Consider the following 18801-nt stretch of genomic DNA (forward strand, 5'->3'; position numbering starts at 1 on the left):
AAGTGAAGTATATGAAAATAAATCTGAAGGATAAAAGATTTTATTTATGCTTGGTTGAGAAAAAGAGAACCAGCAGAATTATGGGAGATTTAGGAATATGCTAAAATAGTCATTAAATTTAAAAGAATGACAGGATCCAATCTTCTAGGATTGAGCTATTTGAAATACAAACCTAAAGCATGAAGGTCATTAAGACTAATGGCTCCCAATAACTATGGAAGCTGAATGCTCACCGAAAATCCCGTAGCAAAATGGTAAGCAAAAGAGAGCACTGAGAATGAATGAGTTAGTATGAAGGTGGTAATATATAATGTTGTATTTCAGATTTTGTAACTTAGTATTTGCACCCTTCAAATCTGCTTATCAGACATTTGTTAAATCAATAGATTCTTCCTTAAATTCAGACTATATGTATGTTAAAATGTGTAGTTTCAGAGTGCCTGAAATATTTGAGCCCAAATTCTTCTAAAGTATTTTACTGAAATCTTAGTGTTTAAATGTTATTCTATAAGATGAGAATATTCACAAATATTGTTCACTATGGTTATTGAGTCAATAAAAGTACCATGTTTCAGTTGCTTTAACTGCACTTTGGGACATTTTGAACACACTATAAGAGCAATTATGTGTCACACGTTATGTAAGGAAAAGTTTAAAATCACTTAAAACTGCAACTTCTGCTTTTTTCTCACTGTTAAAATTATTATCCAACACAGAACATCCTTTACTTTGTTGTACTGAAACAGTCTGCTGGATGATCTCCTTAATTCTATGAATCAAGGCTTGGGATTCACACTTCATGAAGAAATGTGATATATTTCAGATGCATATCAAATTTGTGCCATCCACATGTATTAAACCTATTAGGTATTTATCAGGAGACAGAATCAGGTATTAAAAATATCCTCTTAACTAGAAAAATGATACAGAATCAGCTTCATAAGATCTCTGTCATTTTTTTGTACATGTTTATTTAACTATTCAATTTGTTTCGTAGTTCAGTCTTGAGTATCTTGAAGCCATAGCATTTGTCAAAAAACTGTAAAATATATTGTGGAAAATATTATACCCCATTAAAAGACATTGATGCATGAAGTGGATCAGTTATAAATCTTATTACTGTGAAAATGATGATGGGATGATGCTACAGCACAGCGTAGTTTAGTCGAAGACAAGACAGTCATGAATGAAACTAAATTTTCTTGTAATAATAAAAGAAAAAGAGGAGTACATAGTGAAAATAATCTTAACCACTTAATTATTTCTGCTAAATATTTGATGAATAGCAGTATCCAAAAATGACAGAACTTTTAAGTTCAAATTAGGCACATTTGTACTCCTTTTAGAAACATGAAGATTGCAGTTAGCATATGAAGTCCAGGCAGAATAGATAATAGAAATTCGCTCTAACTTATATGTGCATAGTAAACAGCTGATCTTGCCAAATACTAAGTTCTCCAGTTTCTAGAAAATAGAAGTTTCTCGAGGACCTGTTTGGGTGAATAACCAGTAAAATAATTAAGTAAGCAAATGAATAAATCAGCAATGAAATACGAGACTATAGGATGTCAAAAGACGGCAAATGAACTTGTTCTGTTAAATATGTGTGACAAGACAAGAATCATGGATCACTGACAGATTAGGAAATAAAGTAAGAATACATACAATAGAATCTGGATTTATATTTATGTAAGTAAAACACAAAGAAAGAAGGGAAAGAGAGGAAGGAGGGAAGGAAGGAAGGAAGGAAGGAAAGAAGGAAGGAAGGAAGGAAGGAAGGAAGGAAGGAAGGAAGGAAGGAAGGAAGGAAGGAAGGAAGGAAGGAAGGGAGGGATATTGGCATGTAGATAGATAGATAGATAGATAATGAGAAAGATAATGACATATGAGGAGGACTTTAAGCAGTTCATTAACACAAGTCAGGAACCTGTTAACCAAGTCCAGAGTGTTCAGGGTAAGTCAGCAAGCTAGAAATTGGATCAGTTCTACGGACAATATATTACACAGAAAAGGAATCTGAAAACTCTCATCAATTTATTTATCAAAAATCAAATTATTTACCAAACCAAACAAAAATTAAAGCAGTTACACAAATTTCCATTTCAGGTTTCTAGTATTTTATAGTTTCTATTATGTAACGTTGGTAGAACACATATGAAACAATAGTGATATGCAACAAATTCTAAAATCAAAATGACAGAGATGTCATTTATGTCTCACAAATTAAAAAAAAGATTGCTGAATATTACATTTGCATTAATTTGGAAGCAGTGATCATAGCCACTTCTTTCAATATTAGAGGTTACTTTAAAATTGTATTATATTTGCTTTATTTCAGTTTGAGTAGACTGTATCTATGCCTAACAAAAAGCAAAATATCAGGAACATGTGTATTTCAATCAATTATGTTTCATTAGGAGATTTTAAGATAGTTTTATTAACTGAACTATAGGGATTTGCTTTTTCCTATATAGATTATATCCTGAGCATGAGAATACGGATGATTCACTTTTCCTATAATTTAAACACATTCTTAACATCAAGAATATACCAATAAATTCATTTTTTATATAAAAGCTTTATATATATATATACGCTTTAAAAATATATATAAGCTTTAAAAATAAAATTCAAATGTGATATGACAAAGGCTCTTTTTTCTTTTGTGAAGTGGTTAACAGAAAATTAACTCCCTCCATAATTTATAGGCACACTGAAAAGCCACCTATGTTTTATTAGCTATACTCCAGGATTGATTTGGACATGCCTAGAAAGTGCATTAGTTTTTGAGACCCTGGGCACCAATTGGTAAATTGCTGCTTTGTGCATTAAGTGGGGCCTTCATCATTAGAGAATTGACTTGTCTCTTAGTTTATCTCTGAACTATTACACTATTAAAGTTGAATATTGCTGGGGTCCTTGCAGTGGGTGTGGAAAACATCAAGGTGTGAAGAGAACTGTTCCATTGCAGGCAGGGCAGCAGGGAATTTCTCATTGTATGGCAAGGCCCGGTGGATGTCTGTGCATTCACCTGAAGGCAGTTCCACCTCTCTTTGCATGGACACTGGACAAACCCTGCTGAGAATTCTGCAATCTGTTTAGTCATTGTCTGCCACTGCAGAGTTGGTCTTTACTGTCAATGTGAGTTTGGAAGTTAATGTTGCTGACAATGTCTTAGCAAAAGGGTGTTTTACTATTCATGCTGTCTCAGCTGCTCCCATTGATCATATGTTAATCAAAGGTGTAGCAGGTTTTCCTCCCCCATTGGCCATATTCTAATCAAGGGTGTTAAGTCCCTAGGTGTGGTGGGAATCTATTTTTTCCCTCTTTCCTTGATCTTTAGCTCCCTCCTTCTGTGAGGCACTTCTACTCTTAACTGATTCAGGACTAAGTTGTAGAATAAGAATTGTAATAGGAATGAGTTACTGATTGATATATGCCATCTTTTGAGAATTTCCTGACCACAGGATTAGAACGGCTGATATTCTGCCTCAAGGTGAAACAACTGGCAGAACTATCCTTAGGAATGCCCGCTTGACCGGTGTGAAAAGTCAGTGCTACAGTTTGTGAACGCTTCTGTATAGATAAAGCAGACAGCTTTCTCGCATTATCCATTATGATGCTGAAACTGTAGTGGTCTATTGCTTTTCTACGCCGATTCTATGCACCCTTCTCGAGTTCCAAACTCGGCTGAAGCTGGACTCAGGCGGACTATAGCATAGGGCACTTTCAACCAGAATCTTATGTTTTGTTTTGTTTTTTCCTTTTAAAGATTGATTTATTTTATTGGAAAGGTGGATATACAGAGAGGAGGAGAGACAGGAAGTTCTTCTGTCTGATGGTTTACTCCACAAGTGGCTGCAGTGGCTGGAGATGAGCTGATCAGAAGCCAGGAAGTTCTTCCAAGTGTCCCATGCAGGTGCAGGTGCCAAGGCTTTGGGCCGTCCTCGACTGCTTTCCCAGGCCAAAAGCAGGGAGCTGGATGGGAAGTGGGGACTTTGGGTCAGAACTGGCGCCCATATGGGATCCTGGCGAGTTCAAGGCGAGTACTTTAGCCACTAGGCTATCACACTGGGCCCATTTTAAACTGGAATCTTCAACAACTGAGATTTTGGTCCTCTGAGAATTGTACAGGCCTTCCCTTTCCTTACTTCCAACAGCGCATGTTGTAGTCTCCACAAATAAGATTGGGAACACTTACTTTACTGGTACATAAAGATAAACTTGTTGCCACATTTCCTTTCTTAAGTATCCTGTGGCATGAAATTTAACATTAATATGTTTTTTGCATTATAAATAAACGTAAAAATAACCCTGAATTTTCTTATTCTTTTTATTATTCAATCAATTTCATGTATTAATTTAGGTAGTTACATAAAGTATACCCTTAATGTATTAAGAGGTTTTTATTCAGTGTATTGTATTGTATCCACACTAGGCAATTTTGAACAACGCTACATCTGGGTCCACAATATCTTTCTTAAATGGAACCATTATTGCTTATTTAATCCATATTTTCTCAGAAATGTCCTCACTGAGCAGAGTGTTCATTATATGCCTATATGCATTTCAAATGTATTTTGCTTTCATCCATATTTGCCTGAAAGTATTATGGATGCATTAAATTGTACAAATATATAGTATATCTATATTTTTCCTCATTCACCATGTTTTCCTTCCAAATAACCTACTAAAAATTTGTGTAGGCTTAAAATTAATAAATTTGCCTTTCTTAGTTATGAACATGTGGATTAATTAGACTTTCTTGAATGCAACATAACCAATAACAAAATTAATATTAACCCATGAAGTATTTCAAATTTGAAAAGCATTTTATTTGAAAGGTGGACAGGAAAAGAGAAACTAGGGTTAATAAGCATGAGTTTCATAATTTATCTCATTCATAATAATCAGTCTAATTAAATATTCAAAACTTTAGATACTGAATATAATGTGCTATGATAGTATTTTAAAAGGTTTATTAGCAACATTAACTGAAAAAAGATTATTTTTATGTAATGTTTTTGAAATCCATATATACACATTTTATTATGCAAATTTACCATGAAGTTTTTAAATAGCTCTCAATTAATGTAATAAATTGAATATTGTATTCTTCGCAAAAGTATCCTCTCATGATTTTTAACTTTCAAATGTATTTTAACAGTATTCATTTTACTAATAACATCAAAGTAGTTAAATTCCATGAATATGTAATGTTAATGTTTATAAAATGCTCACAGCTACAATGATTTGATTTGAACTATGATACATTGTTTTATATTATATCATATTACTATACTATTATAACTTGTAAAATGTACAGGTACCACTAACTACATAGCAGTTTGCCTGGAGATACAGAGTAAATATATCTGTAAATCCCTACTTCTGAAAGAACCACAATTGAGGCTTTTTTTTTTCCTTTTTCATTTTCATGATATAATTTTTCTGTTAAGATGGTCTGAATTTTAGTGTAAATGGGAGATATTCCCACATATTTTTGGATAAATTAAAATGTGAACTTCATAAAAATGCATTTATGCTTTGAAATTCATTTCTGAAAACTCCTTGATTCCCCTATCCACTGCTTTCTAAAATACAGTCCTCTCAGGTGTATAAAACTATGGGAATTAATTGCTTGCCCCCTAAATGCCAAGACATTTCCCTATCAAAATAATTTATTGCAAAGCAGTAATTTTTCTATAATTCATTCTTATTGGCAGCAAGACCTCAACACAGGCCTCACCCAAGTAAAAAAGACAATTCTCTGGAATGTACATTTTGCTACTTGCTGAGGCAAAACATCATTATCTCATTTATTATACTTTTGACATTTAATTCACATTTGCGATGACTGAGGTACTATGGCATTTCTTTTAGTGCTATAACTTTTACAGTATTGCATACCCAACACTCAACTGAAATATTTTTCTACTATCCTTTTCCTCCCCAAATTAATGACAATTTGCTGATGCATGAGTTTCAATACTTTTTTCTTACATATTATAAGAAAAATTTTCAGCAGTAATTTTCTACTTTATGTTGTTTTTCTCCTGCTCCTTGCAGTAATATCTCCCCTTGTATTTTCTATCTATAAGCTTAGAGTTTACTGGGAACATACATTTTTTTTTTTAATTCTTATGAGAATTTCATTCAACATAATCTGTCCGATTCTTCTTTCCATTTTCTTTGTCTATTGTCAATACCCCAACCCAATCTACACACTACGATTGGAGTGTTTTCATCATGTCAGGTACTGTTTCATAATTCATGCAAAATCAGCTCAGCTGGAATTTGACTTAGACTGCTAATCATGTTATGGTTATTGTGCATCTTTCTGTGTTCACCTATGCCTAATATTTTTTGCAACATACTCTGCTGTTTGGTTCTGACATTTTTGGACAATTTTTGTAACATCAGAAGATAAAACATTTTTTAAAAAGAAATTAGTGATATCAGATTTATATTATCAAAGTTTCTCAACTGTTAGTAAGTATGAACTCACCAAAGAAGGCCACCTCATTGATTTTCATGCAATGACCTAGTGGCTAAATCCTTGCCTTGCATGTGCCAGGATTCCATGAAGGTGCCAGTGTATGTCCCAGCTGTTCCACTTCCCATCCAGCTCCCTGAGTGTGGCATACAAAAACAGTAACGATGATTCAGTCTTGGGACCCTGCACCCATGTGGGAGAACTGGAAGAAGCTTCTGCCTCTTGTCTTTGGATTGACTAAGTTATGACTGTTGGAGACTGACCCAGCAGATGGAAGATCTCTTGTTTGGCCTCTGCTTTTCTCTGTAAATCTGCCTTTCCAACAAAAGTAAATAAATAAATAAATAAATAAAACCACGTTATTAAAATACTATACATCCTATTTTTTCATCCATAATACTCCCCCACAAAGGATCCACTCACCATGTTTCTTTTCAACAGATAATGATTTTTATTAAACCATTTATTCTTTGCTCCATCCTGTGTATCCGGTTTACTTCGGTCATCACCTCTCAGATGATAGTTCCCAGAGAATCTCTCAGAGATTTTTTCACATTCTTCCCACTGCTTCTTTTACATAGTTCACATACAATCTTTGGCAGAATAAAAGGGGAGCCATTACATTACAACCCATCAACCATTTTGTTGCAGTTATTTTCTTTCCCAGATTACTGTTTAGTTCTATCCATGACAACCTTCAAATTTATGTCTTAAAATCAATCTTGTATCTTATGCAAAATACATTCAGTTCCAACTGTCCTGCGTTGTTCTTTACTTCCTCAAGTGAATTCCTAAGGTTTTGCATAAACAGCTTCCCAAATATTTATGTCCTATTTCTAATCACTGTGATCTCTGCCAACAGAGAAATGCTTATGTTTTCTTTACTTCACTCTCATCTCCAAATTCCGTGAAATAGAGCTCACCTCAGTCTACCTTGTCAATAAGTAAATAATGTTTGTTTTCTTCTTTGTTGTTCCAATTCTTATCACATCCCTTTTGTGTTATTAAAATAACCATATACATAAAAGCAGTTACTGATGTTAGATCTTTTTATATCCTATCATGTTTTTTCTTACTCAGTATTTTCCTCAGAAAAATATATCCATTCTCCAAGCAGAATATTAGGTGGTTAATTACATCTCTTTTCTGTGTCAGTGTAGAAAAAAATATATTCTCCTGCATTTTTTGACAAGAAAAACGCTGCATTATTATTTATATGGTATCTTTGACAATAGACTCAACAATTTTGGGGGGTAAGTACATTGCTCTTTATTTATAAAACTGTTCCCAGCGTGAGGATTCAAGATAACCATATAGAGCAAAAGCTACCATATTCAGCAGCTTGGTGAGGAACATCCTAAAAACTGATGGTTCCAAACCTATGGTTGAACTAACCTGGCTCCCTTCCTACCACTCAGAGCAGAGTAGAACATGTTAGTGTGTCTCGACCTGCAGGAAACGACACTCAGACCCTGAGGGTGGACTGGGAATGCCGGGCTGCTAGCCCAAGAAACACACAGACAGACGCACTTCGTGAATGAAAATGCCCATGCTTTTTATTTTACTCCTCATATATATACCTTCTTCTCTAGGGGAAGAGAGGAAGGGGAAGGGTTTCCTGGAACTAATCATCTATACTGAAGCAGGGCAAAAACTAATTATCTATATTGAAACTGGGGAGGGACTAATTATATATATTGAAACAGGGGAGGAACTAATTATTTGAACAGGAACAAGGGCGGAGGTTCTGTTCCGCTTGCTTTTGCATGGGATATTCTAGCTGCAATATCCTGCTTGCTGTGGCCCTGCTTGCCCAAGGTAGGTTTTGTAATGCAACAGGTTGTCAGGCAGGCCAACAAGTCTAAGGCCCATAAGTCTGTAGCTCCCAATATTAGTGCCAAGTTCAGTAGACAGTTGTGTGCACAAGCGTTCCCTGGTTGTCTTTCCAAGGGACCCCAAGACTTTCCTACAGTCATACATGGAAGACTGAATGAACCTCAAGGGTAAGCTGATCCAAAAAGAACAGTTGTTCCCACAGCCCACACGCATGCAGTTCTCTCTTCTGTAATGCAAAGAGCAAGCAAAGTGTAGAAATTAACAGCTCCTTGTGCTATACAAATAAAAATGCCTGTTCCATTGCAACTGGTTGGGTTTCTCTTTTAAGTATATCTACTTTCTTAGTCACTTGAAAGCCTAAAGGTTGGGTTTGGGTTACAATGCAATCACCCAATCCAAGTACAGAGGCTTTGAACTCCCTGCACATGTGGGAAATATCTCATGTTAGGGTAAAATGGTGCATTACGCAGGGTGGAAGAATTCTGGACAGTGTGCATGTCTCAGTGGCTGAATCATGCTGACACTGTGTTCACTCTAACCTGGCTCAGTTTGGTACAATAAATGATTAGGAGTCAGAGTACAGATTGGTTATAACGCCTCACTTCCCCAAGTGGAGACATTGTACAATGCCCATCGTAAGTATTGCTTTGGGTTCCTGTCTCAACCATTAACAATGTAATGGCATCTAGGCACAGCATAGCACATGATTCTGGCATAAGCCTTATGTACTTTACCCAGCCAAGCAGCAACTTACCCACTCAGAACCAGGCTCCTTGTGCTATCAAAATATGCCCCCACCCCTTGCAAAGACAACCACAACAGCAACAAATTAAAATAATAATAATAATAAAAGATAACCAATACTGTAAACCAAGCGACTATTTTACACAGCTACACAAAATTACATCCCCAAATATACAATGCTTGTTTTTAATAAATATATGAACAACGTTTAGAGGCAGATCATGTACTCGCTAATAAAGTAAGTTAAACCAATTATTTTTTTAAAAAAATTAAATCAAATCACATACAATTTATGACCACAATGGTGTGAAGTTGGAACTTAACAACAACAACAAAAATAAATTCTAGAAAATATAAAATCACATGGACACTAAATAGCATGTTCCTGAGTGAACAGTGATGCACATAGAAGAAACAAATAAGGAACTAAAAGAAAAAATCTATAAGCTAGTTAAAATGAAGCATAAATTTATCAAAACTTATGGAACACAACAAAATAGATGCTGAGTATAATTTAAATCAATAAGTCCTACATAAAAATTCAATATGTCTAAAACAACATGACAATTTATCTCAAGGACCTAGGCAAACAGCAGTAAAGTAAAATCAAAATAAATAGAATACAGCATTAAAAACTATAGAAAGTTAACAAAAAGTTAAAAGCACCACATAAAAGATCAAGATTAAGGGCTGTCTTTAATTCAAAACTTAAGAAAATGTTATTGAGAATTAAGATTTTCACGCTAATTGATTTTTCCTCTAACGTCAAATCCAGATATTCTCACCCATTTCTGAAGACTCGCTCTGATACTCTTCCACTAATGGCAAATGTTACATTATAATACTTCGTGGTCTTTTAGCACTTAAGTTCTAATTGAAAAGGTACTCCACAAGCCTGCACATAATCCGTCTTATTCGTTTGACCTTATCTTTTCATCTCTCCTTGGTGATTTCTCAGCTATTTTACAGGGCTTATTTCTGCTCTTCAGCCACACTGAGCATGTTGTCTTTGGGAATAATGCTTCTGATGCTCAGTATGGTTTGTTCCTTGATATCAGGTAAGGTTTGAGTTCGAATGTCATTTTCACAGGAGGGGTGCTACTTACATAGCTATCTGAAGACATTACCCCATCTTCAAAGCCTCAGTCCCTCTTTAGCACATATTCATATATTTCTTTCATTTATAGTGTTTAGTGTTTTTGGATATTTTCATGTTTATACAGTTATTTGCTCAGTTTATATCTTAATGTTGAATATATATAGCACTAAGACATGCGTTTTATATGATCTCTTTTTTCCTCCACAATATTTTAAACAAATTCTAGTAAATTAAATGTTAACAAAAATGTATGCAGTATTATACTGTCACTTGTTAGCAATGGCTTTGAAGATACATTTTACATGGCTTTCCTAGCTGAGTTTAGCAGGGTTCCATTGGTAGCCTGAAATAGACAAGATGTAGAATGTTCACTACCAAAACCTGCTATAAGTCAGGTATTTTTTTTTCCCCAGAGTGTTACTTCTTAAAAATTGGATAATCTCTCTCTCTCTTTTTAATAAAACAATACACAATGCCTTTGTATAACTAAAGTCTGAAATGCTAAAATTATTAGATGCTGTTTCATTTGTTGTGTATGTTATATTAGGATAGTGGAAAAATTGAAATTAATTTGTGAAAAAATCTGACCCTCTGTATCATGAATAGAAGGTCACTGGAGGAAGCAATTATGAAAACTCAATACAAAAATGAAAATTGCACTTAAAACACCAGAAATAATTAATGTTTTTATACCCATAGGTAGTGTATTGCACTTCCACAACAATGATATTTAACATTAACATGAGGTAAGACTGCTGTAAAAAAAAAAAGGATTGAAAGAATTAGAATCCTATAGAAAAGATCAAAATCACACAAGTTTAAAAATTATCTCCTACCTTTCATTAATATCCCATATCAAAAATTCTTTTAGAATCATAAAAATAATATGTTATCTATTGTTTTGATTAATACTAAAACTTGAAATTTTAGTAGGGAACGTTACAATATTTCCAAAACATACTTACAGTTTAAGACAGTCATATCTGATAATTTTTCCTTTATATCTTTATCTTTTGTATGTATTTGGAACTATAAACTCTTTTTTTATTAAATTTATTCATTAATTACATTGTGTTGTAATTACACAGAATCTGGGATTCTCCCCCCCACCCTCCCCCCATGGTGGAGGAACTATAAACTCTTATCCTCAATTTCCTTATACAGCATATAATTTCGTGGAAAAAAAAGTTGCCTAATGTTCCATGGATGCTAGAACTTGTATTTTACATCTGATTGTATTGGATACCAATGATTTCTCTGGTTCAATACTTTTGTGGTCTGGATACATTCTCTGTAGAATTACTGTTCTTTTAAATTGTTTTGTGTTTTATAGCCCATGATTTGGACCATCTTGATCAATGATCCATGTGAATCTCAGAAGAATTGTGTTCTGCTACTCTTGAATAAAACAATCCATACATGTCAATTACATCCAACTGACTGATGTTGTATTTAGTTGAAGTATATCAATATTGATTTTCTGCTTGCTGGATCTATCAATTATGGTATGAGAGGCATTGAAGTGTCCAGTTCAAATAGAGGATTTGTTTATTTCTTGGGATGTCTATCATCCTTTGTCTCTCATGTTTTAGCACATTTTATTAAGTATGTACATCTGAATAATTGACTTGTTTTTTGGACAATTGACTAGGTCATTGTCATGAAATGTCTGCTTTTATCTCTCAGATTTTCCCCTGTTTTGAAATATTCCTTACTTCTCCCTTACTTCCCTCTCTCCCCATTTTCCCCCTCCTGCCACTTACCGCCAAATTATCACAGTAATACAGGTCTAATTATTACAAATTTAACTTTCTGCTGCTTATGATTTCATGGTGTTGTAAGTATAGGCAAAAGTAGAACTTCTAGTGTTGCACTGTCAACTGTTTCATTGTCCTTTTATTCAAGAGTAGAAATACATACTGTCCCAGATCTTCACTTTCCAGAATACTGCCCTTCATTGCACACTCTATGAGAATATATGTACACACTTGATTACTTATTTAACTACTCATTTTGTATTTTAAAGGTGATATGCCTAAATAAAATATTTCTCTTGCTTGATATTCTAAGAGCTTTCTAGCTATTTGTTTCTCTCATATATATATTTGGAGAGAGAGAGAATGCTATATTTTTAATATTTTATATAAATGCATATATATTCTCATACATATATAGTTTATATATTATATATCACATATATATGCAATCTATAATATATGTCTATTTATATATAAAGGTATATTACTTACATATTTATATTATATATTCTCATATATGAGAAACAACCAAATAGCTATAAAGCTCTTAGAATATTAAGCAAGAGAAATATTTTCAAATATTTCCATATTTCATGAATATATATGAATATATTTCATACATATATTCATGAATATATGAATATATTTCATACATATTTTCATATATACTGCATAATATATATTGTATTATATATACAACATATATGTTTTATATATGCTAACTCTTGTTACTATCTTGATGAAAAATGCCTTTATAAAAATTTTTTTTAAATTCACCTATAGTAACCAATTACACTTTTACTATTCCTTTTAAAATGAGCGCAAAATTCTTTAATATTCTGCCAAATTAAAAATTACTTTTCCCCTTCCATTTCAGTTTTGTAGTTTGATTAACACAATTTCAATTCAGTTGATTGTTCATATGGGACAGGATATAAAGTATAGGTATTTTATACTTATCTTTAATTCATGTATTTAATGTTTACAATATGTGCATATTGATATATTTATTGTATTTTATATACTTTAAACACAGTTCTGCTAAAACTTTATCTCATTTTAGTAATGGCTTGTTTCCATTAATTCGTAATTTATTAAATGAACAGTTTCTCCTCCTGCTGTGAACAAATTTTGGAAATTTTACTTTTTGATTCTTCAGTGCAAGCTCACATTAAGGTTTTTTAATACAGTCATGGGATTTCCCTAAGAATATAGAGCCTAAAATTGTATTCTCATTTTGTCCATACTCTACCTTCAGAAATCAATCAATCAAGTCATTTAGAAGTAGACATTTGACATATTCGTTAGGATGCAACTTGCAATGCTCACATATTTTGGAAGGTTTGTGCTTAAATCTCAGATCTGTTTCTAATTGATTCACATCTGTGGAGGCAACATCTGTTGATTCACATCTGTTGATTCACATCTGTTCTAGGCCACTGACAATATCTTAAGTAATTATAATTTTTGTGGGCGATCACTCAGGCCCCTGCCCTGCTGCCTGGAGGGCAAGACTTAAGCCTAACCTTCCCCATGGCCTGAGGAACAGTTTTCAGGTCTACGCTGCTTAGAAATAGCTGTCACTGCTCAAAGCTAGAACAATTACTAACATTCAAACCCTGCATTGTGAGTGGCTGTTTTTCTCACGTCAGTGCTGTTACCCTTCTCATATCATCAAGGAAAAGCCTAGATGACCTGGTTCTCCAAATTAAAAAAACCTCTTGTATCCATTAAAAGTTATCTAACTTGACTTTGCTTAATAGAAGAAAGCTTTAATTACTTTTGCTGAATTTTCTAGATATCCATAGAGCTATATATCATGGAAGATTTTTTCCCTTTTTTTTTTTTAGTAGTGCATTTTTTGCTGGAGAAAATAAAATATCTCAAAGTAATCTGATCTCCTAGATTTTGTTTTCTCATACATCTCGGCCTAAATCATAACCAAAAAAGAATTCCCAAATCCAGGTATAATTTTTAATAGGACTTGCAGAATAGTATTAGCATAGAGTGCACATTTTACTGTAGTCTTCACCCTTTTTGTGATGGTATCTGTACCCAAATCCTCTCTTCTGTAGAAACTATTTCATATTTGGTTATTATTGATTTATTTCACACTTTGTTTCAAAGTTCCAACATCAAAATGGTGATGTCAAGATTATTCCTGGCATTTTATAATATAATTATTTTCTGGTGAATTATTCATGTATTTAGATTAGATAAAACATTAAACTACCATTAAAAAAAGTAACTAGGCCCAGAACAATAGGTCAATGGCTAATCCTCACTTTACAAGCTCCAGGATCACATATGGGCTCTGGTTACAGTCCTGGCTGCTCGATTTCACATCCAGCACCCTGCTTGTGGCCTGCGAAGGCAGCAGAAAATGGTCCAAAGCCTTGGGACCCTGTACCTACATGAAAGACCCACAGAAAACTCCTGGTTCCCGACTTTGAATAGGCTCAGCTTCCGCCACTGCAGCCATTAGGTGAGTGAACTAGCAGATGGAAAATTGTTCTATCTCTCCTTTCCTAAATAAAATTGGTCTTCCTTTCCAATAAAAATAACTGTATGTTAAAAATAATTAGCCCCACTTTCCATCAAGCTCCCTGCTTGTGGCCTGGGAAAGCAGTTGAGGATGGCCCAGTCTTGGCTTCCTGCACCTGTGTGGGAGACCTTGCTTTGGATTGGTGCAGCTCCAATCATTATGGTTGTTTAGGGAGTGAATCAATGGATGGAAGATCTTTCTGTTTCTCCTTCTCTCTGTATATCTGACTTTGCTACAACTCTCCTCCTCTCTGTATATCTGCCTTTTCAATAAAAATAAATAAAATATTTCAAAAAATATTTTAAAAAATATTTTATTTGGACCTTGACATACATGATACACATATTTAAAGTAAGGTTGTATCCATATCTCTGTATTATAATGGAATAAGCAGAGAAGCAATGAGTGCACTCAGTAAGCAAATTTCTAGTATATAAAGGAAATGTAAGAACCATAAAAGAAAAAAAAAAATAGCATGCCAAAGGTATTTGGAAATGTGACAGTGAAATGATAGATATTAATTAATTGTAAAGGTTAAAAATTTATACTGAGAAATGACAGGTTTACAGCCCTAACTTTAGAAATAATGTTTCCGACAGGGTCTATAGTTAGTTCCAATGACCTGAGCAATTTTCATGATTCACACTAAATCACAAAGAAAATTATTAAGCTGGTAAGAAGTGAGCAAGAGAGATAAAGAGATAGAGAGGAAGAGAGAGAAAGAGAGACCAATCAGTGAAATACATTGGAGAAAGCAGATGGGAGGATAGTTGGTGACCATAATACTGTACCTCAAAGAGTAAGGTTTTGAGAGCCTGGCACGATAGCCTAGCAGCTCAAGTCCTTGCTTTTCATGTGCCATGATCCCATAATTGGTGCTGGTTCATATCCCAGCAGCCCTGCATCCTGTCCAAATCCTTGGTTGTGGCCTGGGGAGGCAGTCAAGAATGGCCCGAAGCCTTGGGACCCTGCACCCATGTGGGAGACCTGGAAGAAGCTCCTGGCTCCTGGCATCAGGTTGACTCATCTCCAGCTGTTGCAGCCACTTGGGGAGTGAATCATTTTACAGAAGATCTTCCTCTCTATCTCTTCTCCTCACTGTATATCTGTCTTTGTAATAAAAATACATTTAAAATAAAGAGTAAGGTTTTGAGATTTGTTATTCAAAAATTTGGGTGAATTATGCAAATGCTTGAATATTATTGAATATTAACATTTAGAATGATATAATTGCAAATTGTTTTAAATTTCAAAACTGTAATTTCATTATTTATGTATGCATGCTCATGCCATTGAACAAATTCATCAACTATCCTTTTGAAATAAGAAAAAAAATACAAAATTTAGAAAGCTTAAAAACTCTAGCAGATCATATGGCCTATATCAATAATCATCCTCTTAACTCATGAAATATACACTTCTTACTTATCCAACCTTTCAAACAAATTATCCAGAATCTAACATTCCTCAGCAGATTTCTGAATTTACAAAATAGTTGCCATTATTTGTAAGTTCTTCCAGAAATTTGACTGCTCTACTAAATTCCCAAAGCCATTAACACATCCACTAATTGGATCATTGCAGTGCTCTTTTATACACTGAAAGATAAAAGCGAATTTCATGGAGTTACATTCCATTTTGCTATTTTATAGTTCACACACTTTCAATTAAAAAATAATTAGAGTTAAATGGGTTTCTAATTATGGAAATTTTATACTGTAATAAAGAAGTGCATTTAGAAAAGAAATCATATTATGAAAGTGATGCTTCAACATAAATAGAAAAGTGGATAATGAAGTATTTTGTTGTGGTTTGAAAAAGCATACTACATAATTGCAGGGAAAAAGTAGCAAGCTGGCTTTTAACTATAATTTTGAAAATATATTTACAATTATTCTAACTTTTCTACTGCTTAGGTCTTCCTTTATTTTACTTAAAGGAGATCCAGAGGGAGAAAGAAACAGAGAATCTTGCATCCACTCAGTCATTCTCCAATTGTCTGCAAACATGAGAGCTGTGCCAATCCAAAGCTGGCATCCAGTGCTTTCCTTCGGGTCTGTCATGTAAGTGTAGGTGCCAAAGACCTTGGGCCATCCCCCAGAGCTTCTCCAGGCCATTTGCAGGAAGCCTAATAGGAAGAGGAGATAGATCAGCAGATCCTGAACAGGCAGATCCTGAACAGGCAGTACAGGAACAGGATGGATTTCATAGCCCAGACCTCCACCAGAGCTGCATCGGATGCCATTTTGTGTAGGAAGGCAAAGGTTATGGGACAGGGCTGCGCATGCACTAAGCTGAGAGGAAACTCATTTATGCCTCAATGCGTTGAACCAATGTGGCATCATACATGTTCTACCCAAAATAGGTCTGGGTAGCCTTCAGACCTAATGTACATAAGATTCAGAACTCCACATATGGCATATCAGGTACCATTTTGCTCAGTGTGGTAAAGGCTGTGTGACTGGAAGGACAGCAGTGAACCAGACCTAAAATTCACTGGAGGGAGTGGCACAAGTGACTACAAAGAACTGAGCACCAATCACAAAAAGTAAACTCAAGCTGTAGACCTGTGAGAGATGCAGCTTAGAAATCTTCCCTAAGAAGAATTAACTAACCAGAAATACAATGACCAAAAGCAAAAGAAGAAACAGATGTATGAAGAGAGTTACTGAAGACTCCGCTTAGGAATGCACACATAAAACAGAGATTTACAATAGTTGATTATCCTGTGTTTTGTTTATTTCTGATACTATAATACTTCAACCAAAACATTAATCAAAAATTATGTATGCCAATGCTGGATTATCAATAGAGCTACCTTTTAATTCTAAGTTCTAAATATATATGAAAATTCATTTTTTCACATACCTGTGAGTATGTTTTTTCCTAAAAATAAGAATGTTTTATTTAGTGTGAATTTATTTTGTATAATGTCAATCTCAGAAATAGGCAAATGAACTAAGTAAGTGGCAAGAAAAATGTCTAAATATTTATATTAAGAGATAAGTAGTTTGTGCAGCAATTAAGATATTACTTAGAATACATACAATCTATATGAAAGGGTCTAGATGAATTCCATTCCTGTTTCTAACTCGGCTAACTGGTGATGCATACTTTTGTGGAGAGCAGATGATGGCTCAAATACTTGGCTCATTCCAGTCAATATGAAATATGTGGATTAGCTTCTATCCTCCTAGTTTGGTTTGGCCCAGTCCTGGGAGCACAAGCATCTGGGAAGTGAACCAACAGGTGAAATATCTGCCTGTGTCATTGTTTTACAAATAAAGTAGAATTTTAACTACATATGATTTTGAAAACTTGTATCAGTACATGACTTCATACACAAAGAAAACAAACTATATACAAAAATATAACTGTAAAAATTATCAAGACAAAAGTCGCAAAGTTAATATTATATTTAATTTTATTTTTAAAATATTTTAGTTATTGTTTTTATTGCAAAGTCAGATACACAGTGAGGAGAAGTGAGAGGAAGATCTTCCGTCCAATAATTTACTCCCCAAGTGATAGCAATGGCCAGTGCTGCGCCAATCAGAAGCCAGGAGCCAGGAACTTCTTCCAAGTCTCCCACGTGGGTACAGGAAACCAAGGCTTTGGGCTATCCTTTACTGTCTTCCCAGGCCACAAGCAGGGAGCTGGATGGTAAGTGGAGCTGCCGGGATTAGAACCAGCACCCATATGGGATCCTGGCACTTTCAAGGTGAGGATTTCAGCTGCTAGGCCATGCCGCACCGGGCCCAAATTTAATTTCATTTTTATGTTTCAGGATCATTGCCAGAGGTCAGCTCCAGCTGAGTTTGAAGCTCAAGAAGTGGGTGTGGAGTTGGCAAAAAGAGACATGAACACCGTCACTTGGTGCCTTCTTATAACAGATCAAAAAGCTGTACTTTTTTTTATTAACCCAGCCATATCACAAGCTTTTGCACATTTAATTGTTCTGCTTTTACTTCATGACTAAGAGGGCATGCATAGACATTTGGTCACTCCGTCTGCACTTCAGGGCTAAGCAGGTGCCCCAAAGATAATTCTGCAAAATACTGTATTCATATTCTTCAAGCCTTTGCTCATTCTTCAGTAGTAGCCATGGTGCGACAGTCAGGACTCCAGGGCTGGTTAACCAGCAATAAATTCCGACTACATCACTATTTCTACAATTTATCCATCACTCAATGGGAAAATATGTCACAAGGGAAAAAACATAAAAATCCAAGAGAGGAGTTTGAAATATTAAATCCCCCTACATCTACAGGATCTACAACCCCAAAACAAACAGCAATTAAAAGCATATTTCTATAATATTAAT

The sequence above is a fragment of the Ochotona princeps genome, chromosome 3, assembly GCF_030435755.1.
Source record: "Ochotona princeps isolate mOchPri1 chromosome 3, mOchPri1.hap1, whole genome shotgun sequence".
In the NCBI taxonomy this organism is placed as follows: Eukaryota; Metazoa; Chordata; class Mammalia; order Lagomorpha; family Ochotonidae; genus Ochotona; species Ochotona princeps.